This window comes from Eschscholzia californica, unplaced genomic scaffold, assembly GCF_041429995.1.
Source record: "Eschscholzia californica isolate CP2 unplaced genomic scaffold, dmEscCali1.0.p SCAF_6, whole genome shotgun sequence".
NCBI lineage: Eukaryota > Viridiplantae > Streptophyta > Magnoliopsida > Ranunculales > Papaveraceae > Eschscholzia > Eschscholzia californica.
The window spans coordinates 31758915-31772759 of record NW_028238483.1 but is presented as its reverse complement, the minus strand read 5'-3'; the positions used below and the strand labels follow the sequence as shown (position 1 = coordinate 31772759).

Genomic DNA, 13845 nt, shown 5'->3' with positions numbered 1-13845 from the left:
TAAGGAATTTGTAACCTTCTGTTAGAAGCCTAAAGATTAGAAGATTATTGTCCTTTTGTTGAGAAACCTAAAGGTTAGAAGATTATTGCAAGCAAATAAGTTTGAAAGAAAAAGTTTAAGACAATGCGTCCCCCGTCCATGAAGAATCGTCTGTCAGGTCTAATTCCATCCTCCATTTTCAAATATATGACATCCCTTACGAAGCTTGATCACAGGAATAATGAAGTATATGGAGGCATTCCATCTACTATTGGAAACTTAAAGTCATTAACATTTCTGGGCCTTAATGGCAGACCTAGCTCTTTCGGATTCAACCTCCCTGTTGACTTCATACGGGTTGGCCGTTGAACTTTTGGTCTTTTCTTGACTTATTGACCATAGTCAACTAATGACCAGGTTTTGGATCATCACGAATCCCGCCACCCTTTAATCAAAAGTAGAGAAAGTAAGGAGTAAAAAAACTTAATAGTTTTTTCTTGATTTTCACCTATTATTGTATGCAAGCTATTCGTATGTGAATTAAGATAATGCATAATTGATTTAAATTGTTAAATCTTGAAGGTTTAGAATATACCTGAACCAGGACTGGACGGAAGTCCGGACTACTTACGTTTACGCATGTGCACAAGGTTGGAATGCCATTAATTCTTTGAAGAACGAGTTCGGTTTTGACCCTTTTTAATCTTCTGATCCCGCGTTATTTGATTATCTTTTGGGTAGCTGACCACGATACCCCTTTGCCATTGGGTGGGACACACGTTTGCTTCCTTTAGGCTCGAAGTCTTAGTCGTTTATTGTCACATTACTATCGCATTTGACCAGGTCAGAGATTCGCCGCAATTTCCTTACAAGCACTATTGGCTTCACCAGTTTTGGAGGGGTTTCCCTATTATTCCTTACGACCCCTCTTGAGAATTTTACCCCTCAACTATTCCATATAAATAGCTTCCTTGATCTTTTGATTACATTTTGGACAACTTTTTCAAAGTTGATTTTTATGCTTGCCTTGATAATTTTTCTTCAACCCTCTAATCTTCAAATTCATATTGAGGCCTTCATTTGAATTTGGTTTTAAAATTTCTTGTTCACTCTTTAATTCAAAGAACTTGTGGTAAAAGGGAGCGTCATTCAAGGAGGTTGCGCTAACCTGAGATACCTGGTTAGGTCACTTCACCCGTAGGGATGAGATTCAGGTTGTAATCAAATTTCATTCTTCGCCTGATCTTCTCATGAAATATGGTTAGTGGTCAACCTTGAGAGCTAATTGGCCCAGGGCGGATTTTTGGGGACTTCTCCATTATTGGCCTCCAAGTTGAATCTTTCTTTAACTTCTTTGATTATTGACGGCGCTTCGCTTGAGTCTTTTCATTTTTTCGAGCGGCGTTCCTTTTTGCTGGTTCATCCCTTAATGAGCCTTTATTCCCTTGTAAGTGGTGTCTGATTGTTTTTTTAGTTCTTCGCTTTGTTCCTTCTATAATTCTTCTAAAGACGGGAAATTAATGATTTTTCTGCCATGGCCGCTGTAAGAATCTCCACTTAACTCTAATTTTATTTTCCAATCAATACTTTTCTCATTATTTTTTCCTTTATATAGAGTTCATAGAGAAGAGAAACAGAATTCTGTTTTCATAACAGAATAACAGAAAAGCATAGAATTAGTTATTTAACTAATCTTTATTTGTTATCTTATTGTGGTTGCCTTTAGCAGGAGGTGAAGTGGCAGACTTGATCTTGGGCTGGGTTGACAGGCTTTTGTCATCTTGACTGACTTCTTAGGACCTGACTTGACTGGTCTTTGATGTTGACCATATAAGAGATTAGAGTTTGCCCTAATCCTCTCATTTCTCTTACTGCCGAAACCCTAGTTCTCTCAGTCGAAACCCTAGTTCTCACAACCCCCCTCAAACCGATGGTGATGAGGAACGAAAAACCATCAGTTTGTCGCGAAATTTCTTGAACAGATCTTCTGGTAATCCTTTAGTAAAGATATCTGCTAATTGTTCTGTGGTGGAAATATGAGTTATCTTCACCGATCCATTCGAAACCAAGTCGCGAACATAATGAAAATCCACCTCTATATGCTTTGTGCGAGCGTGGTAAACAAGATTCGAAGCTAGGTATTTCGCACTGATATTGTCGCAGAAGAGATGAAATGGACGCGAGAGAGCACAACCGAGTTCATCCATAAGGTATGATCTCCAAACTAATTCAGTGGCTGCATTTGATAAAGATTTATACTCTGCTTCTGTTGATGATTTGGCCACTGTTGCCTGTTCCTTTAAGCTCCATGAGATAAGACTTGAACCTAAGAAAATACAATATCCCCCAGTCGACTTTCTTGAGTCAGGGCATCCAGCCCAATCCGAGTCAGAGTAGGCTGTAAGAACATACAAATCACCTAATGAAAGGGTGATTCCTGACCCCATTGACCCTTTTAAGTATCTTAATATCTTCTTTACAATGACCAAGTGTACTGTTGATGGTTTATGCATGAACTGAGCTGAATAATTGATTGCAAAGGAGAAATCTGGTCGAGTCAGAGTAAAGTACTGAAGTGCTCCTACAAGGCTTCTATACTCAGTGGGATTAGATAGTGCATCTCCCTCTGTAAGTGAAACCCTTTTCCACTTGATACTGGCAATTTGGAAGGTTTTGAATCTAAGAGATTTGCTTTCTGTAGAAGTTGTAATGTATACTTGTTCTGTGTGAGTAGTAGAGTACCCTTTGATTGATCATGTGTAACTTCAATCCCTAAAAAATAAGTCAAGGAACCCAAGTCTTTTATCTTAAAGCTGTTGCCTAAGTCCTTTATGAGACTTGATAATTGAGTCATTGAGTTGCCTGTTAGTATGATATCATCCACATATAGAAGCAGGACCATTGTGGTTGTCTCTGTATGATAGACAAACATGGAATGATCTGATCTACTTTTCTTAAATCCATACTCCAACAGAAAAGTGGCAAATTTATTGAACCAGGCTCTTGGTGCCTGCTTTAGGCCATACAAAGCCTTATGAAGGTGACAAACATGGCTGTCCTTCCCTGGTTGAATAAAACCTGGTGGCTGTATCATATAGACAGCCTCATCAAGAGTTCCATGTAGGAAGGCATTTGATACATCCAACTGTTTAATATGCCATGAATTTGTGACTGCAATAGTGAGAACCATCCTTATTGTATTTGCCTTTACCACTGGGCTGAAAGTCTCTTCATAATCAACCCCTTCTTGTTGATGAAAACCTTTGGCTACTAGCCTTGCTTTATATCTCTCTATTGAGCCATCACTTTTCTGCTTTATCTTGAATACCCACTTACACCCAAGTATATTCATATGATTTGTATAAGGAACTAGAGACCATGTTTTATTATCAAGTAAGGCTTGATATTCTTCATTCATGGCCTTTACCCATTCAATATGCTTTGCTGCTTCCTTATAAGATGTGGGCTCAATAGGTAGTTGCAAAATTGATAGAAAAGCAATATTTAAAATGTGAGGTGATGAATAATGTGCCACAAAATCACTAGGTAATTGTTTACTCTTGATAATACCATTTCTGCCCCTTGTTGTTATTTGATCAGATGATATAAGATGTCTTTGTGCTTGTGAATTTGCTGGTGTGCTAACATTTGTAATGCCCAAATCACTTGTAGAAGAACACCTAATTTCTGAATTTGTTGGTGTACTAGTATGCATGCTAGGTGTCCCAAATTCAGTACTATCCTGATAATGACATATAGGTGGCAGAGGTAATGAAATGTGTGGTTCATTGTCTGATCACTACTAGGCTGTTTTTGAGTGAGGTTGACATATGGAAAGTTGTCTTCTTCAAAAATAACATGCCTAGAAATATAAAGTCTCTTGGACATAGGGTCATAGCACCTATAACCTTTATGTTCATTACTATATCCCAAAAAAAACACATTGTATACTCTTAGGACTTAGTGTATCTGTTCTAAGCTCACCAAGGTGAGGATAGCATGCACAACCAAACACTTTGAGATTGGAATAATCAGGAGACACATGAAATAAGGTTTCAAATGGTGATATTCCTTGTAGAGTTTTTGTGGGTAGCCTATTTATGATATAAACAGCAGTGCTAAATGCATCAAACCATAAACTTTTTGATAAAGAACAATGAAAAGATAGTGTATTACCTAGTTCAGTGCCATGATTTGTCCTTGACTACTTGCCCCTGTATCAGCAAACCATGATTTGTCCTTGATATTTTTTGTATTTGAGACTGTAGACACATAACATTGTTCATAATCTGATGAACAGTCATAAAAGATATCATCTTCTCCTGCATCCTCAATAACTATAGCAGTATGACATTCCTGAAAATCATCATTATCATCACTGTGATCATGGGGTAATAGAATTGCATTATTGCATTCTAACATAGATTCTTCCTCATACAGATAGGATTTGAAAGCTGTATTATCATTATCATTCTCTATTATATCTTCTTGTTGATCATGTGACTCAGTATGATATCTTGATTGAAACTTATTAGGTCTATATCTGAAATAACACACACTTGGAACATGTCCCCATCTTTTACACAAACCACAGGGAACAAATGAGAAATCAAAATCATCAGCTTTCCTACCCTTTTGCTGATTATTCATGGAAGTATTTACTTGATTATTCAAAGAACTATTAGTACCCTGATTATTCATAGAAGGCCCATTGTTATTTGTATAAGCTTGATTCCTGTAGTAAGAAGGTGCAGACTTACTTGGTGGTCTATTATACTGTTTTGGGTTTAATCTTCTGACATAATAGGCTTCTTGATCAGTTTCCTTTTGAAGTAACCACTGTTCATGCTGAATAAGTCTTGATTTGAGATGGGCTAGTGTTAAATGTTCATTGTTGGCTCTAATTGCAATGATAAACTGATCATAATCAGACCCTAGACCCTGAATAGCTAGTCTTACCAATTCAGACTCACTTATTCTATCATGAACAGAAATTAAAGCATCAACAATCTGCTTTAATTCTCTGAGATATTCAGCAATGGAAGCATTACCTTTCTTTATAGTCTGTAATTTCCTTCTTAATTGATCCTTTTTTGACTCAAGACCCTCATTGTTTGTGAGGTCTAGATAGTCCCACATATCCTTAGCAGTTTTTAAACCATATGTATCATAATACACAGATTTTGATAAGGTATTCTTAAGATATGACTTTACAAAACTTTCTTTTGATCTCCAAAGTTGATAGTCTGGGTTTACTTGTTCTATACCTTGAATTATTTTGAGTTGAGGAGGTTCCTTTATAAAACCAGTGACAAACCCTAATAAATCATAAGTAGCTAGCAAGGTTTCCACTTGATCTCTCCACATCAAATAGTTGGAGTCATCAAGTTTTTTAGTGATAAAGCTAGTAACAGATGAAATTGGAGGGAGATTACTTTGTATTTGTGCTGTCATGATGAAAAAGAAAGCAGAATTTGAAGAACAACACGAAAAAACAGTAAGTGATTCTTAATCTTCTTGAATATTGTTATCTGAATTCCTTGATTTTGAAATGATGATAAATCTTTGATCTTTAATCTTCTTGAATATTAATCTTCTTGAATATTAATCTTCTTCATGTTTTGATGTTTCAATGTTATGAAATGAGATGGTGATGATTGTTCTTGAGTTCAAGAGGAGAAACCCTAGCTTGTTGGATCTTTCTAACCTAACTGATACCATGTAAGAATCTCCACTTAACTCTAATTTTATTTTCCAATCAATACTTTTCTCATTACATTTTTTTCCTTTATATAGAGTTCATAGAAAAGAGAAACAAAATTCTGTTTTCATAACAGAATAACAGTAAAGCATAGAATTAATTATTTAACTAATCTTTATTTGTTATCTTATTGTGGCTGCCTTTAGCAGGAGGTGAAGTGGCAGACTTGATCTTGGGCTGGGTTCACAGGCTTTTGTCATCTTGACTGACTTCTTAGGACTTGACTTGACTGGTCTTTGATGTTGACCATATAAGAGATTAGAGTTTGCCCTAATCCTCTCATTTCTCTTACTGCCGAAACCCTAGTTCTCTCAGTCGAAACCCTAGTTCTCACAGGCGCTCTCATAAATTCTGGCATGAATGTTATATGACCACTGACCCTGAGCTTTTAATCCAAAACTTCCAATAGAACTAGAGATGTTAGAAGGTTCATCAAGATTATTCGTCTGGGTTACTTGGTCCGGTTCTCCAATCTAGAATATGTTTTTCGCGCTCGCCCGATATGTCCTATCCGTCAGTCAATCGGAGGAACTCTCAGTGATCGAAGGGAATTGTACTCAAAATTCAAGTATCTTGTTACGGTTGGCAAATGGTCCTCGAGGGGGTAAACATGTGATGCTCGTGGTTACTGCTTTTATTTCTTTGTTGAACCCACCTTTGGCGCTTTCTCCACCTCTCCCTTCTTCTTCTTCTTCTTCTTCTTTGTTGAACCCACCTTTGGCGCTTTCTCCACCTCTCCCTTCTTCTTCTTCGGTCCTCGAGGGGGCAACCATGTGCTGCTTGTGGTTACTGCTTTTATTTCTTTGTTGAACCCACCTTTGGCACTTTCTCCACCTTCTGACGTGTAGATTCTTCCCCTGACGTGTAGATTCTTCTTCTGATTCTGACGTGTAGATTCTTCTTTATAATGAACATTTTAATCTTCATCTTTTTGCGGTGGATAGAATATTCTTCCTCTTCGAACTTTATTTCTTGCGAAACGCTTCGCAATTGAAGTCTAAAACATTAGCGGTTAGTATAATGATGCATGCCCTGGATTTACTATGATTAGTACCCTTTTCTTTATCATGCAAAACGAAAGAATGTTAGTTTATCAAATTCTGTTAACTTTCGAATTTCAAGTAGTGGTATTGCCTGTGAGTGAGGAGTTCGCCTTTCAATATAATTGTAGTTCTTGTGCCTAGTCATGGCTTGGGCTACCAGGCATTTAGACTGTAAATTCTTTTGCCTGGAGGGCAGGTCTTGATTTTATAACTTCTGACGTGGACAACTCGAACTTTTTTTTGTTTGGGGTGTCTTTTCTTGATTTTTCAGTCTAACTTGCTTTTGTCGTCACCTTAGCTAGCAGACTTAAATTTTAATTTGGAAAGAACCTTGCCTTAGATTTTCTTTCATTGCCTTACCACTGCGTAAGCTATCGGGCCTCGTTTGTGTCTGGTTGGCAGGGCTTAATATGCTGTCTGTTTTCAGGACGTATTAATTATGTTGTCTTGAAATCTGGTTATGGCTTGGGCTACAAAGTTTTATTTGCTTGACCGTCGGCTAACAACTTGAGTTATCTGGACTTACGATTTTTTAGGGTTGCAGGGTTATAGCTTGAGATATCCGGGTTACAAATTTTGGGCCCGATCATTGGTGGGATCACAAGTAATACCATCCCATTTGGTGCAACAATCAGTATATTAGTTCTAATTTTCTAGCCGTGAATGAGGCTTATAGTCAACTCCAGACTTAAAATCTAGCAAAGCAGCACTGTCTATTTCATGACATGCTTGGGTTGTCTTAGAAAATGTAGAGAGAATGGAGAAATAGACTGCTGAAAATAAGCAAAGTGAGACCTTCATTGTGATAAGTGAGACCTTCATTGTGATAAAACCTGTTCATAACTAGTGAAGTGATGGGTTGAATTAATTAAAGATGAGGAACTGATGAGCTTAGGGGTGGGAATCAGACTGGTCGGGCGGGCTCATGTCAATCCCCGGATCAGGCTAGTCGGGCTTTGAAACTCTCTGTCCATTCGGATTCTCCGGCTTCATCGGGCGGGTTATTTAAAAATCTTAGTGTCGAAAACCCGCCCAAGTCCGTCAAATCTTTCAGGTTTGTCGGGTATTGGACGGTTAGATATCAGGTTTTCCCCAAAATTTTGACATATCTCGAGTCAAAATGACCAAAATATTTCTATTTTCATGGTACCGGAATTTCCACCAAAACTGAAATTTAATTAAGTTTCTCTTAACAATGCCTTGTCAAAGGGCATCTCCGACAACAGTACATGTATATTATATACTTAACAAAATACCAAGTACATTTAATCTATTTTATATATCATTTCACCGGGTCACTACCATATTTTGTCACTTTGGTAACCACTACCATACAATCACCACATCCATGGTTCACAATCATATCTATATGTAGAAATGTATAATTATGTGTTATACATACTACATAGATACACGCAAGCAAACCTACATACAATTTACATAGGTATTATCGTATAAATGGATGATATTGTCAAGCGGGTTATGTCAGGTAAATAATAACGGGCGGGATGCCAGGTGATACTTCAAAATTCAATCCGGCCCTTTTATTTCATCTGTCGGTCGGACTGGACCTACATTGGGGTTTCAGGTACCCGTGGACTCTAACGGACTCGGGTACCCATGTGGGATTTTGATTCTTCCGACTTTTTTCTCAGCCCTAAATGAGCTCCAAGTTAATTAAGAGTCCCATTAATGAGTTCATATACAATGTAGGGAGATCAAGATTAAAAATTCTAAAAGTTGACCAAGAGAACTACTAAATGCTAGTGGGGCAAAAATTTTAAGGTTTGAGTGTACTATGATCTTTTTTTTTGTTGAACCGAGTGTACTATGATTTGGTCAATTAATGAGTTCATTTATAATTGACGATTTGATAGAGGATGATAATAAAAACATGTGACTAAACTTGTCTTTAGATTTGATTATAAAATATGATACCAAACGCGTCTTTAGCTTTGATTATAGAATCTGATACTAAACATGTCGATCTTTACTCCTTGATTATCTTAAGGAGTGATTCGTGATCTTGTCTTAATTTAATGATGAAGATGAATTAGTGTATCAATGATTATTTTATGATTTAGTAGATCTCCATTTAATTATGACAATAAAGTAAACTAAACCTAGAATCTATCTATGTTCACACCCAGGGGGGCCATGGCCCCTCCTCCCTCAACATAGTTATGTTCATATCGGGGATCGTTTATGTCTGGCTAGTAGGACTTAATATGCTGTCTGTTTTCAGGACGTATCAATTATGTTTGTCTTAAAATCTGGTTATGGTTTGGGCTACCAAAGCTTTATTTGCTTGATTGTCGGGTAACAACTTGGGTTATCCGGGCTTACGGTATTTTAGGGTTGTAGGTTTATTGTTTGAGATAGCCGAGTTACAAAATTTGGACCCGACCTTTGGTGGGTCACATGTAATACCATCCATTTGGTGCAACAATCAGAATACTCTGTTCCAATTTTCTAACTGTGAATGAGGTTCATAATCAACTTTTGCGCAGCGGAAAATTCTGAAAAGAATTAGAACTTCGTCTATAGAACCCAGAAAAAGTCCTTAGATCTCCGTCTAAGACTTATAAAAGCTGAAACTAACAAGATTATACTAAATACTTAATTTTATGGGTTATTTCCCTAATGGCCCCCTACTTTGTGACCAGCTCCCGCCTGACCCCCTAAATTAGCAAAAATACCCATATGACCCCCTTTTTCCGTTATCTTTAACTGTCCGTTACTCTCTCTCCTCCATCTCATTTTCTCTCTCTGCCAAGTCACCTATCACGGCCACATCATCATCTTCTCCGGCATTGGTCGCCGGCCGGCCAAATTTCCGGCCGGCGACCAATGCCGGAGAAGATGATGATGTGACCGTGATAGGTGACTTGGCAGAGAGAGAAAATGAGATGGAGGAGAGAGAGTAACAGACAGTTAAAGATAACGGAAAAAGGGGGCCATATGGGTATTTTTGCTAATTTAGGGGGCCAGGCGGGAAGCTGGTCACAAAGTAGGGGGCCATTAGGGAAATAACCCTAATTTTATTGATCAACCTTCATCCGTTAAACAACTACTAAGAGTTTACTAAACCTAAACAAATTCTAATTAACAATTTCTAATAAATAAAATACTAGTTTCCTAAACCTAATCAAATTCTAAGGAATTCTAATAACAACTTCCAAATAAATAAAATACTAGAATCTGAAACTTAGAAGGTTACCTAAAAATATAAAACTGCTAAAACTAACAATTTTCTACTAAAAAGTATTATACTACTAAAATAACTAGATGTTAAGATATCCGAGATACTTGGAATATCTCATGAAAATCTCCCTGCATCAACTTCAGACTTAAAATCTAACAAAGCAACACTGTCTATTTCATGACATGCTTGGGTTGTCTTAGAAAATATAGAGAGAATGGGGAAATAGACTGATAAAAATAAACAAAGTGAGACCTTCATTGTGATAAAGCTGTTCATAACTAGTGAAGTGATGGGTTGAATTAATTAAAGATGAGGAACTGATGAGCTTAGGGGTGGGAATCGGTTCGGATCTGGCTCATGTCAATCCTCAGGTCGGGCTGGTCGGGCTTTGAAACTCTCTATCTATTCGGGTTCTCGGGCTTAATAGGGCAGGTTATTTAAAACAAGAAAATGGGCCGAAGGCCGAATTTTCAGATTTTTTTGGTTAAAAAGACATCTCATTTTTTTTAAAGAGCTAGGCCCCAAATAACTTTTCAAAATATTCTTGGAGGACAATCTTGTAGGCACTCACATTTTTAAGGCCAGAAATACCCTTTGTCTAATGAAAAATACCAAAAAAATAAATTTCTAATAAACAAGGAAGTTGTTTTCTGCCAATGAAAAAATCAAACGAGCGTGGTGGATTGGACGATTTTTCCGAGTTGATTCTATAAGGTCGAAAACGGTTTCCTGATTTTTTTTTGTCATCAATATATTTTAGGTTTTTGTAATTGGATCTCTTTAATTGTTGTTTGAAGATGATTTTGAAGGTTTTGAGTTAGTTTTTGGTGAAGAATTCTAGAGAGAGAAAATTGCAATTTTCAAGTTTTCAATCTCTAGGATTGAAGTAATTTTTTTGCTATGTTAGTTATGATGTTTTGATGTGTATGTTCAAACTTATTTGTTGGATTTATATGGAAGTTGTGGAAGTATAGTTGATGTAAGGAATGTGTTTGATAAAATGCTTGAAAGAGATCTTGTTGCTTGGAATGCAATGTTAGTTAGTTATACAAGATTTGGGTTGGTTGAAATAGCTATAAAGTTGTTTGATGAAATGCCCGTGAGAACGTTTGTTCTTGGACAATCATGATAAGTGCTTATGTTCAAATTGAAAATTTCATGAAAGCTTTGGAAGTTTTTCGAAGAAATATAAAAAGATGGTGCTAGAGCTTATAAAATGACTGTTATGATTTTGTAGGGGATTTAGCTAGTCTTTTGATACAACATTCTATTAGACAAAATATAATAATTTGTAACAAAGCCAATGTTAAATCAATTCAAAAACTAATTTGCAAGGTTATAGCAAGGCTGTGCAAGTTGTTTGCAAGGCATTGCAAGCTCATTGCAAGGCTCTGCAAGGTGTTTGCAAGGCAGTGCAAGGTGTTTCAAAGACTATCCAAGGTGTTAGCAAAAATCATGCAAGGTATTTGCAAGGCTCTGCAAGGTGTTTGCAAGGTTATGCAAGGTGTTTGCAAAAGTCATGCAAGGTGTTCGCAAGGCTCTGCAAAATGTTTGCAAGGCTCTGCAAAGTGTTTGCAAGGCTATCCAAGGTGTTTGCAAGGCAGTGCAAGGTGTTTGCAAGGCAGTGCAAGGTGTTTGCAAGGTATTTTCTTAGACTAGGGTTAGGTTGGTCTTTTCACTAAAATAGAAAATTACATAATTGCCACCAGGGAGGTGAAGCCTAAAAAACTTTGATGTATCTTTTTTAACCAAAGTCATAATATCTTAGGGAGTTTTGGCCAAATTCCCCTTATAAATCCTAGTGTCCAAAATCCGTTCGAGTCCGTCAAATCTTTCAGACTTCTCGGGTATTGGGCGGTCGGGTATCGGGGTTCTCCAAAATTTTGGAATATTTCGGATCAAAATGACCAAAATATTTCTATTTTCATGGTACTGAAATTTCCACCTAAATTGAAATTTAATTAAGTTTCTCTTAACAATTATTATGGGACGGACTCAGACGGGATGCCGAGTAATACTTCAAAACCCAAACCCGACCCATTTATTGCATCGGGTCGGTCGAGCTGGACCCACATTCGGGTTTCGGCTACCCGTTGACTCTACGGGTTTCGAGTTTTCAGACTTTTTTCTCAGCCCTAGATGAGCTCCTTCTGTAGATGGTTTAATAGGAGCAAAGTTAATTAAGAGTGCCAGTGTAAGTTTTCTTGAACTCGAACTTTATTTCCAATCAATCTTTTTTAATCATTTACATTCTCTATTTATAGAGATAACAGAATAACAAAAAAGCTGAAAATAAGAAAAGTTACTAACTTTTCTTATTTTACAGTTACAATTGCTTGGGAGTGCCTCTATTATTTCTGTTAGAGTTGAGCTGGGCTGAGAATAGAAGATGGGCTCGTCCATTGATTGCCGACTTTAACCTTGACTTGCCTTTTGTAGTTGACCATATAAAAACCTCTTGAACCCTAATATCTTTATTGACTCGTTCTTATCAAACCCTAGTTCTTACATCCCCCTCAAACCGATGGTGAAGAGAGACGATGAATCACCAGTTTGTTGCGTAAAGTTTGAAATAGATCAAGAGATAAACCCTTAGTAAAAATATCAGCAAGTTGTTCCTAAGTAGGAATATGATGAATGACGACAGTTCCATTCGAAACCAGATCTCGAACATAATGGAAATCCACTTCTATGTGCTTGGTTCGTGTATGAAAAACAGGATCCGAGACAAGATATTTGGCACTAATATTATCACAGTATAGAAGAAATGCTTTCTTCAGAGAGCAATGAAGTTCAGCCATCAGGTATGAGACCCGAACCACATCTGTTGCCATATTCGATAAAGCTTTTTACTCAACATCTGTGGAAGACTTAGCCACTGTGGCTTGTTTCTTAGAGCTCCATGAAACTAGGTTCGAACCCAGAAACACACAATAGCCACTAGTAGACTTTCGAGAATGTGGTCAACCCGCCCAATCGGAATCTGAGTATGCAGTGATAGTTGTTATATCACTTGAAGATAAACGAATACTTGACCCCATGGACCCTTTAAGATATCTTAATATTTTCTTAACAATCACCAAGTGGGAAGATGTTGGCTGGTGCATGAATTGTGCTTTGTAGTTTACAGCAAAAGAGATATCAGGTCTTGTTAGTGTTAGATACTGGAGAGATCCTACGAGACTCCTATACTCTGTTGCATTGGGGAGTATATCACCATCATTGATTGATACCCTTTGACCACTTGCCACCGGTAGCTTTGATGGTTTTGAATCCAGTAAATTTGCTTTATTTAGCAGCGGTAGAGTATACTTGTTCTGTGACAATATCATGTTATGGGTATGTTGTTCATAAACTTCAATACTTCAATACCTAAGAAATAGGATAGTTGTCCCAAGTTCTTCATTTTGAACTTACTGCTCAAATCAGACATGAGAGTAGAAATCTGAGATTGTGAGTTTCCTATTAATATGATATCATCAACATATAGTAGGAGAACCATAGTTGCTGAAGTAGAATGAAACACAAACATGGACTGATCTGATCTGCTCTTCTGAAACCAATAGTCATATAGAAAAGTGGTAAATTTTGTGAACCAAGCCCTTGGAGTTTGTTTAAGACCAGAAAGAGCTTTATGCAAGGAACACCATGATTTTCTTTTCCTTTCTGTACAAACCCAGGTGGTTGTATCGCTAAACTAAATTATACAATAAATATCTTCATGGACCGGGTTTACTCGGTTGGCCAAGTGGAAGTGGGTCGATGTATCCTAATAAAAATGTTGTCATAAAGTGTACACTTCATTTGGTCTGAATTAATATATTCTCGAAGTTTAAGAGTGGGCACCTATAGTTCAC

The 13845-nt window shown here is 37.2% G+C and overlaps 1 long non-coding RNA gene across 2 annotated transcripts; it reads left to right on the top strand.

Annotated features, from left to right (window-relative positions):
• Positions 1-1872: 1872 nt before the first annotated feature.
• LOC147533582 (uncharacterized) lies at positions 1873-6408 on the top strand. 2 transcript variants are annotated; one of them, XR_015227183.1, is made up of 3 exons: positions 1873-5476; positions 5627-5700; positions 5890-6408. It is a non-coding gene; the product is annotated as an uncharacterized LOC147533582 (long non-coding RNA). The 2 variants fall into 2 exon arrangements; XR_015227184.1 differs by having other exon boundaries at positions 5887-6408.
• Positions 6409-13845: the final 7437 nt, after the last annotated feature.